General features: G+C 49.0%; 1 pseudogene; it reads right to left on the bottom strand.

Annotated features, from left to right (window-relative positions):
* Positions 1 to 2329: 2329 nt before the first annotated feature.
* LOC114923268 lies at positions 2330 to 2420 on the bottom strand (annotated as a pseudogene).
* Between the last annotated feature and the right edge of the window lie 8062 nt (positions 2421 to 10482).

Genomic DNA, 10482 nt, shown 5'->3' on the forward strand with positions numbered 1-10482 from the left:
AAGTTGTTCCACTGGTTAATTGTTCTAACAGTCAGGAAATTTCTTCTTAGTTCCAGGTTGCTTCTCTCCTTGATGAGGTTCCATCCGTTGCTTCTTGTCCTGCCTTCAGGTGCTTTGGAGAATAGGTTGACCTCCTCCCTCTTCTTTGTGGCAGCCCCTCAAATGCTGGAAGACTGATCATGTTCCCCCTAGTTTTCATTAAACTAGACATACCCAATTCCAGCAACCGTTGTTTTATATATTTCAGCCTTTAATGTATGTGGCGCTCTCTCTCTCTCCATCATCTATATACATCTCTATCAATCGTCTATCATCTGTCAAACATCAATCATATATCAATCCTATCTATCCATCTACAGTATCTATCAATCATCTATCTATAATCGATATCATTTATCTGATGTGGACAGACATGGCCCACAGAATCGCCAAGAGTCGGACAGGACTGAATGGTTATCATCATTAACCATTTATCAATCAATAATCTACTGGCAGTCCTCGATTTACAGCACATTTGGGCCCAAAATTTCCACTGCTAAGCAAAACAGCTTAGTTCAGCGAGTTTTGCCCCATTTTACAACCTTTCTTGCCACAGTTGTTAAGTGAATCGCTGCCAACATTGGATAATTAGGAGAAAAATCACATTTCCAATTTGGCTTATTTGTTTTCAAAGGGAGAATTTAAAATCAAGAAAGAGAAGGGTCCTTGGTGCTGTCTGAGCTTGGTTGGTTTTTTTGCAGACGTTTCGTTATCCAACTAGGTAATACCATCAGTGCTAGAAGGGAGTGGGGTTTGCAGAGAGGAAGGGGAGGAGGAAAAGGAGGGGGAGAGAGGGAGTGGGGGGGGAGAGGAGGAGGAGGAGGAGCAGAACTTTAGGGTCCTTGATGCTCTCTGAGGTTGGTTGTTTTCTTACAGACATTTCATGACCCAACTAGGTAACACCATCAGTGCTAGAAGGGAGTGGGGTTTGCTCTCTATTTGAATTCTAGTTGCTTGCCCCATCAGTCTTGGCAGGAGGCCCTGCTGTATACTATACACTGCCTACAACAGGGGTCCCCCCCCGGCAGTGGTGGGATTCAAATATGTGAACAACCGGTTCTCTGTGTGGATGCTGCTTCCGGAAGTCCATTCTGGGCCTGGGCAACAAAAAATTAGCTACCAGTTCTACCGAACTGGTGCGAACTAGCTGAATCCCACCACTGGGTTCAATGCATTGTATGAACCAGACCATTGCTCGATCAGGAACTTGGTTAAGTTCTGCAGCATAAACACACCTGCAAAGGCCTTTGGTGGGTGGCTGTTCTGAGGGACAAGTCCAAGGGCATCAAATGACCGTTACCTCTTGGATACAAGGTTTTCTTTTTTCTGTCTCTTTGCAGGTTCAGCAGAAAAGTGAGACCAGCCTGCAGGAAACTAAAACCGTCAGAAAAGGTTTTAAGTTTTTCCAAGCATTTAATCCACCAGTTTGTTGCAGTACTTTTTCTATCTATCTATCCAACTATCTGTCTGTCTGTCTGTCTGTCTGTCTGTCTGTCTGTCTGTCTGTCTGTCTGTCTGTCTGTCTATCTATCTATCTATCTATCTATCTATCTATCTATCTATCTATCTATCATCTCTGTCTGTCTGTCTGTCTGTCTATCTATCTATCTATCTATCTATCTATCTATCTATCTATCTATCATCTCTCTCTATCCATCCATCTATCCATCCATCCATCCATCTATCCATCCATCCATCCATCCATCCATCCATCCATCCAACTTTCTGTCTATCCGTCATCTCTCTCTCTATCCATCCCTCCATCCCTCCATCCATCTATCTATCTATCTATCTATCTATCTATCTATCTATCTATCTATCTATCTATCTATCTATCTATCTATCTATCTATCTATCTGTCTATCCGTCATCTCTCTCTCTATCCATCCCTCCATCTATCTGTCTATCTGTCTATCTGTCTATCTGTCTATCTGTCTATCTGTCTATCTGTCTATCTGTCTATCTATCTATCTATCTATCTATCTATCTATCTATCTATCTATCTATCTATCTATCTATATCTCCCAGCTAGCTATCATCTTCTCCCTCTCCCTCCCTCCCCCTCTCTCTCTGTCTCTTTCTTCTGTTCCCTTGTGTCTGCTTCTGGACAAGGCCCTGTAGTTTTCTCGCCAAGGTTTTTCATAAGTGGTTTGCTATTCCCTGCTTCCAAGGGCTGAGAGGAAGTGGCTGGCCCAAGGCCACTCAGCTGCCTTTGTGCCCAAGGCAGCATTAGAACTCAGGATCCCTGATTCTAGCCTGGTGCTATCATCATGAGACCAAACTGGCTCTCAAAAATATGGACCACTTCACCAATGGGCCTGTCATCCTTGCCGAGGGGCGATCCTCTCTGTTTCGTTCCAATGTTGCTTTTCTCTAAAAACGCTACCCAGGGCAGCTTACCTGGTATTAATCAAGGCATATCCATCAAAAACAATCAACAGGACCTTACTCCAGGACTAACCATTTAAAATGGACGAGAGGCACCATTTGACTTAAAACAAAGGCAGTAGAACTGGGCATACAACTACTCCTCGAGTTATAACCATACTCAAAACTGCGATTATGGCCGTAAGAAGTCATTGTGCTTGTAAGTCCAGGCATCACAAGACTGGATATGCTTTTCTAACATTTTATGCGGCGGTTGTTAAGTGAACGCTGTGTTGGTTAAGTGGAGTCCACAATTTTAAGTGAATTAGTTTTCCTCAATGTGGAAGTCAGATTCACTTGACAAGCGTGTGACCAACTTTACAACTGCAGTGCTTCGTTTAACAACTGTAGCAAGAAAGCTCATAAAATGGGGCAAAAATCACCCAACCGATGTCTTTCTTAGCAACAGACATTTTGGACACAATCGTAGTCGTAACTTGACGACTACCTGTAATCAGTGTAAGGGTTTGGCTCCCAGAGTCATGGATGCCAGAGGTTTTCAAGAGAAGACGGGACAACCATTTGTTCAGGATGGTATAAGGTCTCCTGCCTCGAGCAGGGGCTTGGACTAGATGACCTCAAAAGGTCCCTCCCAGTCCTAAGATTCCTTGATTCAGCTGAAACATTCATCCCCTGCCCTCTTAGAGAAATAGCTTGCAAGCAGCCCTCTTCAACCGAACATGGAACAGAATAACAAAGTTGGAAGAGATCTTGGAGGTCTTCTAGTCCAACCCCCTGCTCAAGCAGGAGACTTCATCCTGGACAAATAGTTGTCCAATCTCTTCTTAAAAACCTCCAGTAATGGAGCACCCACAACTTCTGGAGGCAAGCCATTCTGCTGATTAATTAATAGAATAACAGAGCTGGAACGAACCTTGGAGGTCTTCTAGTCCAACCTCCTGCTCACGCAGGAGACCCTATACCAGACATGTCAAACACAAGGCCCGGGGGCTGGATGCGGCCTGCGAAGTGGTTTCATGGGGCCCGTGAAGCCATCCTGGAAACAGTGAGGGAATGGCCCCCGCTGCCTTGGCTCTGGCCCAGGCCGGCCGGGACCCAATGTACAATTTTGTGGTGGCCATCTATGGTGAAACGCATTCAGTCTTAGCTCCACAAGACCGTCTAGAAACAGCGAGGAACCAGACCCTGCTGCGTTGGCTGCGTTGGCCCTGCCCTCTGGGTGCATGCTGGGGAGATGTCACCCTTTGTGAGGAATGAAGAAATGCACCATCGCCTGGAAGTGGCCAGCAAATGGCCCTCACCTACTCTTCCAGTGGATCATGCCTTGGCGCTTGCCCCGGTCCCACTCCCTTCTGCCAGAGACCCTCAGATCTGTCCCACTCCTGCCCAGGCCCTCACAGGCACCCTTGACGCGAATGATGTAGAGCTGGCCATGCCCACCCAGCAGGCCACACCCACTCCACTCACGCCCACCCAGTAGGCTGCACCCACCCTGGCCACACCCACCCGGCCCACCGAGGGCAACCGCAATGCTGATGCGGCCCTCAATGAAATTGAGTTTTGACACCCCTGCTGTATACCATTCTGGACAATTGGTTGTCTTTAAAAGCCTCCAGTGATGGAGCACCCGCAACTTCCGATGGCTAGCTGTTCCACTGATTAAGTGTTCTAACTGCCAGGAGATTTCTCCTTAGTTCTAGGTTGCTTCAGGTAGCACCACCTGGGCCCTCTAGCCATTTTACGTTTAGATGGGGCAGGCAAAAGTGTTCCCCAAAGAGATCTAATGTCGGGACAATTCTTCTCCTCTGCAGGGACCACCGAAGACGGTGTCCGCCAGACGCCCTACCAGCGTCTCCGTCAATTGCTCTGCAAAGAACTGGCCTGCCAGGTGTGCCTGCAGGTAGCTCAGGAGGCATGGCAGCTCATTTATTGGCAACGGACAGAGCATTGTGGCTATGCCAAATCCAGATTCCGGCTTTCTCCCAGGCCTTGCAAGGAAGCCAAAGTTTCCACTGCCACCTCAGTAGAGGAAGAACAGGAGTCCTGCCTCTGGACCTCCAGTGTGACTTCTGCCTGTGTGGGACCTGTTTCCTTTGGCCCAGAGGGCACAGCATCCACTGATACAACCCAGCATGTGGCAAGTGTCGCGGCGGGGAAGAAGGCCTCGAAACGTAGCCTCCAGGATCGAAAGACACAGGGCAGTGTCTCTGGGGAGCTGGATATTTATATGGAGGACCTCTCGAGCTTGTCCTCCAGCACTTATGAGACCTCCTCCATCAGTAGCTGGACAGATTCTTCTGGCCACTCTACCCTCATCTTCAGCAGACTGAGGAGCTGCAGGTCCCGTAAGCACCACAAAAGTGTCCTCCAAAAGCAGAAGAGTAGCAGAAGCTCGCCCAAGCAAGCTTCTCCTGAGGCTGCCAAGGGAGAGGAGATACACTTTCCACCTGTGCCCGTCTCCTTCATGAAAGAAGCTATGATTCAGAGCTTAGAGTCTCACTGGGTAGCCAAGAGGCTCCAGCATCTGCTGGGGATGTCCTGGATTCTCCTCAGGTCCCTCAGGAGCTTCATGCCCTCGGCTCCAGCTTCCTCCTCGGGGAGGCCCCTGGGGGTCAGGGTTGTGGTGAGAAGGCCTCGGGTCCTCACCTTTGTGCCTGCCAAGACCAAAAAGAAGCTGGAGCTTCATCTCAAGAAGAGAGTCCAGCTGAAGCTTTGGCAGCTGCCCAGGAGGGTCCAAGAGGCTCTCAGGCACATGAAGCCACTTCCTCTGCCCAAGAGTGAAGCTTCTCTAGTACAGAAACCAGGCAAGAAGGCCAAAAGGTCAGTGGTCACAGGTCCACCATTGCTCCAGAGATCGTTGGATGTAATTCAGATGAAGGTGAAACTCCACCTGGCTAAGAAGTGTGTCGAAATACAAGCAGAGGTGTTTCCAGAGGTGGCCCTTCGCTCCTGGAGATGCTTGGCGTGTTTGACCGTGCAACCTCTGCCCAAGCTGGTATCTCATGCGGACAAACCCTTGCAAGCTCGCCTGGTCTTCCTCCCCTTTGTGCCCCTTCAGGATGCCAAGAAGATGGAGATGGTTGTGCAGAGATGGCGCCTGAGTTCCTGTTGGGACCTGGGAAAGCGGTACGTAGAGTCCCTGGTTGCAATGGCCCCTCCTCCATCTTCCTCCAAGCCCTTCCCATGCAGAAGGGAAGCTTCTGAATTCTTGGGGGCGCAGACCCCGTTTCTCCAGCAGTGGGGGCGAGAAACCTTGGAAGCCCACATGAGAAAAAAGAGGCTGCAGCATGAGTGGGGTCTCCCGAGTGTGATCAGGAGATCTCTGAAGGCTTTCCTGCCGTGCCTGGCCCCACGTTTTTCCGTCCTCCACAAGACCAGGAGCCGCGTCAAAATTCTGCCACGGAAACTTGCCTTTCTTCCCGAGGACACCTGCATCCTCCTGGAGTTCCATCTTCAGAGGATGAAGCTCCAGCAGAGGTGGGGCTTGCCCAGAAGAGTCCTGGAAACCTGTCGACGGCTGTTTCCAGAACTTCTTTATAAAGAGAAGAGAGTGGCACCAAAGCCCTTTTCTCAGCAGCCCAGATCGGGGATAAGAACACCGCCAGGGCACCTTGTAAGGCCCAAGAAGGAAGAGGAGAAAGTTAGAAAAAACCAGGGTCTTCCATTATGTCCAGCTCAGCCACTCCTCGTGTTAAAAACGAAAGTCTTGAAGAAACTGCAGGTCCACCTGACGAAGAAACATTTGGAGGTGCGCTTGGAAAGCTTTCCTGCTGCCCCACAAATCTCCTGGAAATATTGTTGGTGGTCTCAAAGGCAACCTCTCCCCAAGCTTATCCTTCCGGGTCTGAAGACTCCCCAAATCCGTATCTTCTGCTCCTCCTGTGGCTTGGCAGCCATGAGTCGGATTGAATCGGCGTTGCAGCGGGGTCACCTGGCCTCTCTCTGGGGGCTCGGTCTCAAGTACATGGAAGCTGTTACTGAAATGGCCACCATCATCCAGCAGGATGCAGAGAGGCCACGTCCATCTGATGGGACCAGGGAGTTTGGCTTTCAATTTGCAGAAGGGAAGACCCCGTTCTTCCAGCCATCAGCCCGGGAGGTCTTGGAGATGCACCTTAGGAAGAAAAGGATACAGCACCAGTGGGGTCTTCCTTTCCTGGTCCAGAGATCCCTGAGGAACTTCAGTGGCGACATGTCCCCACTGCGTCCTTCAAAGGCTGTCACTCAAGCCTCCGTCTTCCCTCGAGAGCTACTTTTCCTTCCTCCAAAAGTCACCAACTTCCTAGAGTTCCACCTTCAGAGGATGAAGCTCCAGCAGAGATGGGGCTTGCCCAGAAGAGTCCTTCAATCATGCAGACGCCTGTTCCCAGGACTTTTCTACAAAGAGAAGACCAAGCTGTTGGTGAAACACTGTTCACAGAAGCCCGGTCTGGGGATAAAAACATGGGCAGGGGGCCTTGTAAAATCTCGACTGGACATTCAAAAGATGCGAGGAGTTGGATTATGTCCAGCTCAGTCACTTCAGAAGTTAAGCCTTCAGGCCTTGAAGAAGCTGGAGGTCCACCTGACTAAGAAACATTTAGAGGTGCGCTTGGAAACCTTTCCTGCTCTCCCACGAATCTCATGGCGTTGTGTGTGGTTGTCTGCAAGCCAACCCCTTCCCAAGCTGATCCTTCCTGGTCTCAAGACCCCCCAGGCTCGTAGCCCCTGCCTCTTCTTTGACTTGGCAGCCATGGGTCGGATTGAAGTAGCTTTGCAACGGGGTCGCTTGGTGTCCCTCTGGGGCCTGGGGCTGAAGTACGTGGAGATATTGGCAGCTATGTGTCCTGGAGGACCTTTGTCTTCAGTCAAGTTCAAGGAGATCCCCGTTGAGTTTTCAGAAGTAAAGTCTCTGTTTTTCAAAAATGCAGTCAGAGAAAACTTAGAAATGCATGTTAAGAAGAAGAGACTACAACATGAGTGGGGATATTCTACCCTGGTCCAGAGGTCCCTTAGAAGCTTAATTGGAGAAGCACCCACCTGGCATCGTGATCTTCCAAAGGCGGTGACTCAGATCTCCTTGCTTCATCTAGAGTTGCATTTCCTTTCTGAGACGGTCAAACAAAACCTGGAGCTCCACGTTCAACGGCTAAAGTTACAGCGAAGGTGGGGCATCCCTCAGAAAGTCCATCGGTCTGCAAAGTTTTTTCATTCACTCGTTCCAGAGGAGAAACCTCAAGCCACATTTGGAGAAACTCAGGTGGACAGTGGAAGGTGGGGAGAAACCAACACTCTCCTCCCAAAGAACAAGGTATGTCTAGAAGATCTGCTTAGATATACTCTGGAGACTCACCTCAAGAAAAAATCTCTGGAGATTAAGTTCCAGTTAATAGGATATAAGAAGTTTTCTGGCCCCATCAAACATGCTTTCCTTCCTAAATGTTCCCGTGTGTCCTCAGAAATCAAACCCAGACCATCTTGCTTGTATTTTGTGGAACAGGACATTGTGGAAAAGATGAACTTGAACATAAAACGCAAGCAATTAATGCATCTTTGGGGTCTTCCCAGTATCTACACTAAATCCTTGAACAAGATGTTTTGCAATGTTATTGTAGGAAGCCCACCACTAGAGATGCCCAAGCTCAGGAGGTGCACTCTGGAGAAGAATGTTGGCCAGGAGAGTCAAACAGCCAGTGCATTGGGTTCCAGAACAAAAGAACTGAGATTCTCAAGGAAAGGTCCATGTTTTGTCCAAACAGAGATTTTGGACCTTCTGGAGATGCACGTTCGGTGCAAGAAGTTACAGCATGAATGGGGATTACCATCCATGGTTCAAAAATCTCTTCAGGCCTTTGCTGCACTCTCTTTAGAACCAGAACGGCTCTTGGAGGGATTTGGCATTGCCATCACCAGTTCGTGGGGTGTATTAAAAGTGACAATTAAAATAACCAAGAGCTTGTTCTTCGTGGCTCTTGCGACGCAGAAGTTACTGGAGGCTCACATGAAGAACCGAACTGCAGCCCATCGATGGGGTCTTCCCAAGCGGGTCCAGGAATCATTGAAAATGTTTCTGCCCCCTGCTTCTCGTTCCCAAGTTGAGGGTGACCAGGGTCAAGCCAAAACCCCATGGCATGCCTACAACCGACTCTTCCAGACTGCCTCAAAGCAACGGTACAAAGCAGAAAACATACATCATGTAACCACAGTCAAGAAGGCTCTCCCCAAAGCTGATCTTCTAGGAGAAATGTCCCAAGGAAAAAACTCAAGGTCTGGGAGAGAAAAGATGGCACCTGACAAACAGACCACCCCAATGTCCCTTAAACAGGAAGACCTGGAATTTATGGGATTACATGTACAATACAAGAGGATCCAGCATGAGTGGGGATTACCTGCTCTTGTACACAAATCTCTACAGGCTTTTGCGCCAGTCCCACCTGAGCCTCAGAAGAGGTCCTTCAGAGGTCCAGGTCTGCAGAGATTGGGAGATGGAAGAAAAACACATAGGGGGGTACAAGTGCCATCGTCTCTGAGTAAAGTGCTGGTCCCTACCCATCGTTTGCATTTTTTTAGTCAAGATGCAAAAGATCACCTGGAATCCCATGTGAGGTGTTGGACCAGGGAACATAAATGGGGCCTTCCTCAACTGATCCAAGATTCGTTGAGAGCAATGGTTCCTCCTCCACGGGTCACTGATGAAAAACCCCATTGTGAACGTCATTTGGGATTCCACCTGCGAGAGGGAGCTCATGTTTCCCATTCCAGAAGAGAAGGATCGCCATGGTGGACTTCATCCTGGAAAGAAGCCACCATAAAGCCTATGAAGGACATCCACCAGAGGAAACCAGATGCAAGAACTAGTTCCAGCTTTCCAGTGGCTGCTATCAGTTCCCCTGAGGTGAGGCTGCTTTTCTACATCCATACGTCCTGGGATCTTTTGGAGTTTCATGTCATCCACAAGAAGATCCAGCACGCATGGGGACTGCCATCCACCATCTTGAAATCTCTGCGAATATTTGCTCCTTTTCCATTTGACCTACAGAAGCACACTAGAAGGAGAACCCAGAGGAGTCTAAGAGACAAGGCAGATTTGGAAACGAAGGCCCAGAAGCTTTGGTTCCTCAACACAAATACACAAGAACATCTGGAGACCAGTGTGAGGACCATGGCCATAAAGCATAAGTGGGAGATTCCAAAACGGATTCAACATTCATTTCATCCATTCCTGCCTCCTCTCCCCTCTTCCCAGGTTCCAGCACAGCCTCTCTGGCCTTGCAGGTATAGACCATTTCAAGACACATCATCTGCTCCCCAAATTTCAGTGCCAATGCAAAAGGCAAAGCACCAGTTGGGGATGATGAAGACACCTCCAAAAGCATTACAGGTTAAGACAGGGGGGACTACTGAAGCAACAAGGTTCTTATGTCTCAAAATAGTGCTCTCTTTCCTCCCCATTGAGGAGAGGGACCTCCTGGAATTCCACATCCAACGAAAGAAAATCCAACATGCATGGGGTCTACCATTGATGGTGCTTAGATCTCTCCACGTCTTTGCCCCGTATCTTCTTCAATCAGAGAGGACTACTGGGAAGACCATATCTAGGACACCCAGAAGGGAGACAAGAGACATGCAAGTCCTTAGCCAAGATCTCAATTTCCTCAGCACTGAGGCAAAGCAACGCTTGGAGGCCCACCTGAGACATCGCACATCAGCGCATAGATGGGGCCTTCCGGAAAGGGTTCAGCAATCTCTGAGGGCATTCCTTCCACCCGGATCTCCTTCTCGTCCTGAGATGACTGGATCCCAGCCTCATTTGCCTTTAGCACCCAAATCCTTACAGACAACTGAAGACATCTACGAACTGGTGATTTTTAAGCCAGAGGCCAAGAAGAAGAGGACTCTAGAAAAGCCCAAGAGCAAAATTGGCAATAAGAGACAGAGAGCAACAGGTAGGCCTAGCCAAACTAAAGCCCAGACTTGCTTTGGCACCAAAATGGTGCTCTCTTTCCTCACAGAGAGTAGCCGGAACCTTCTGGAATTCCACATCCAACGAAAGAAAATCCAGCATGCATGGGGCCT

The sequence above is a fragment of the Protobothrops mucrosquamatus genome, unplaced genomic scaffold (assembly GCF_001527695.2).
Source record: "Protobothrops mucrosquamatus isolate PMUCROS unplaced genomic scaffold, P.Mucros_1.0 scaffold2693, whole genome shotgun sequence".
Classification (NCBI taxonomy): domain Eukaryota; kingdom Metazoa; phylum Chordata; class Lepidosauria; order Squamata; family Viperidae; genus Protobothrops; species Protobothrops mucrosquamatus.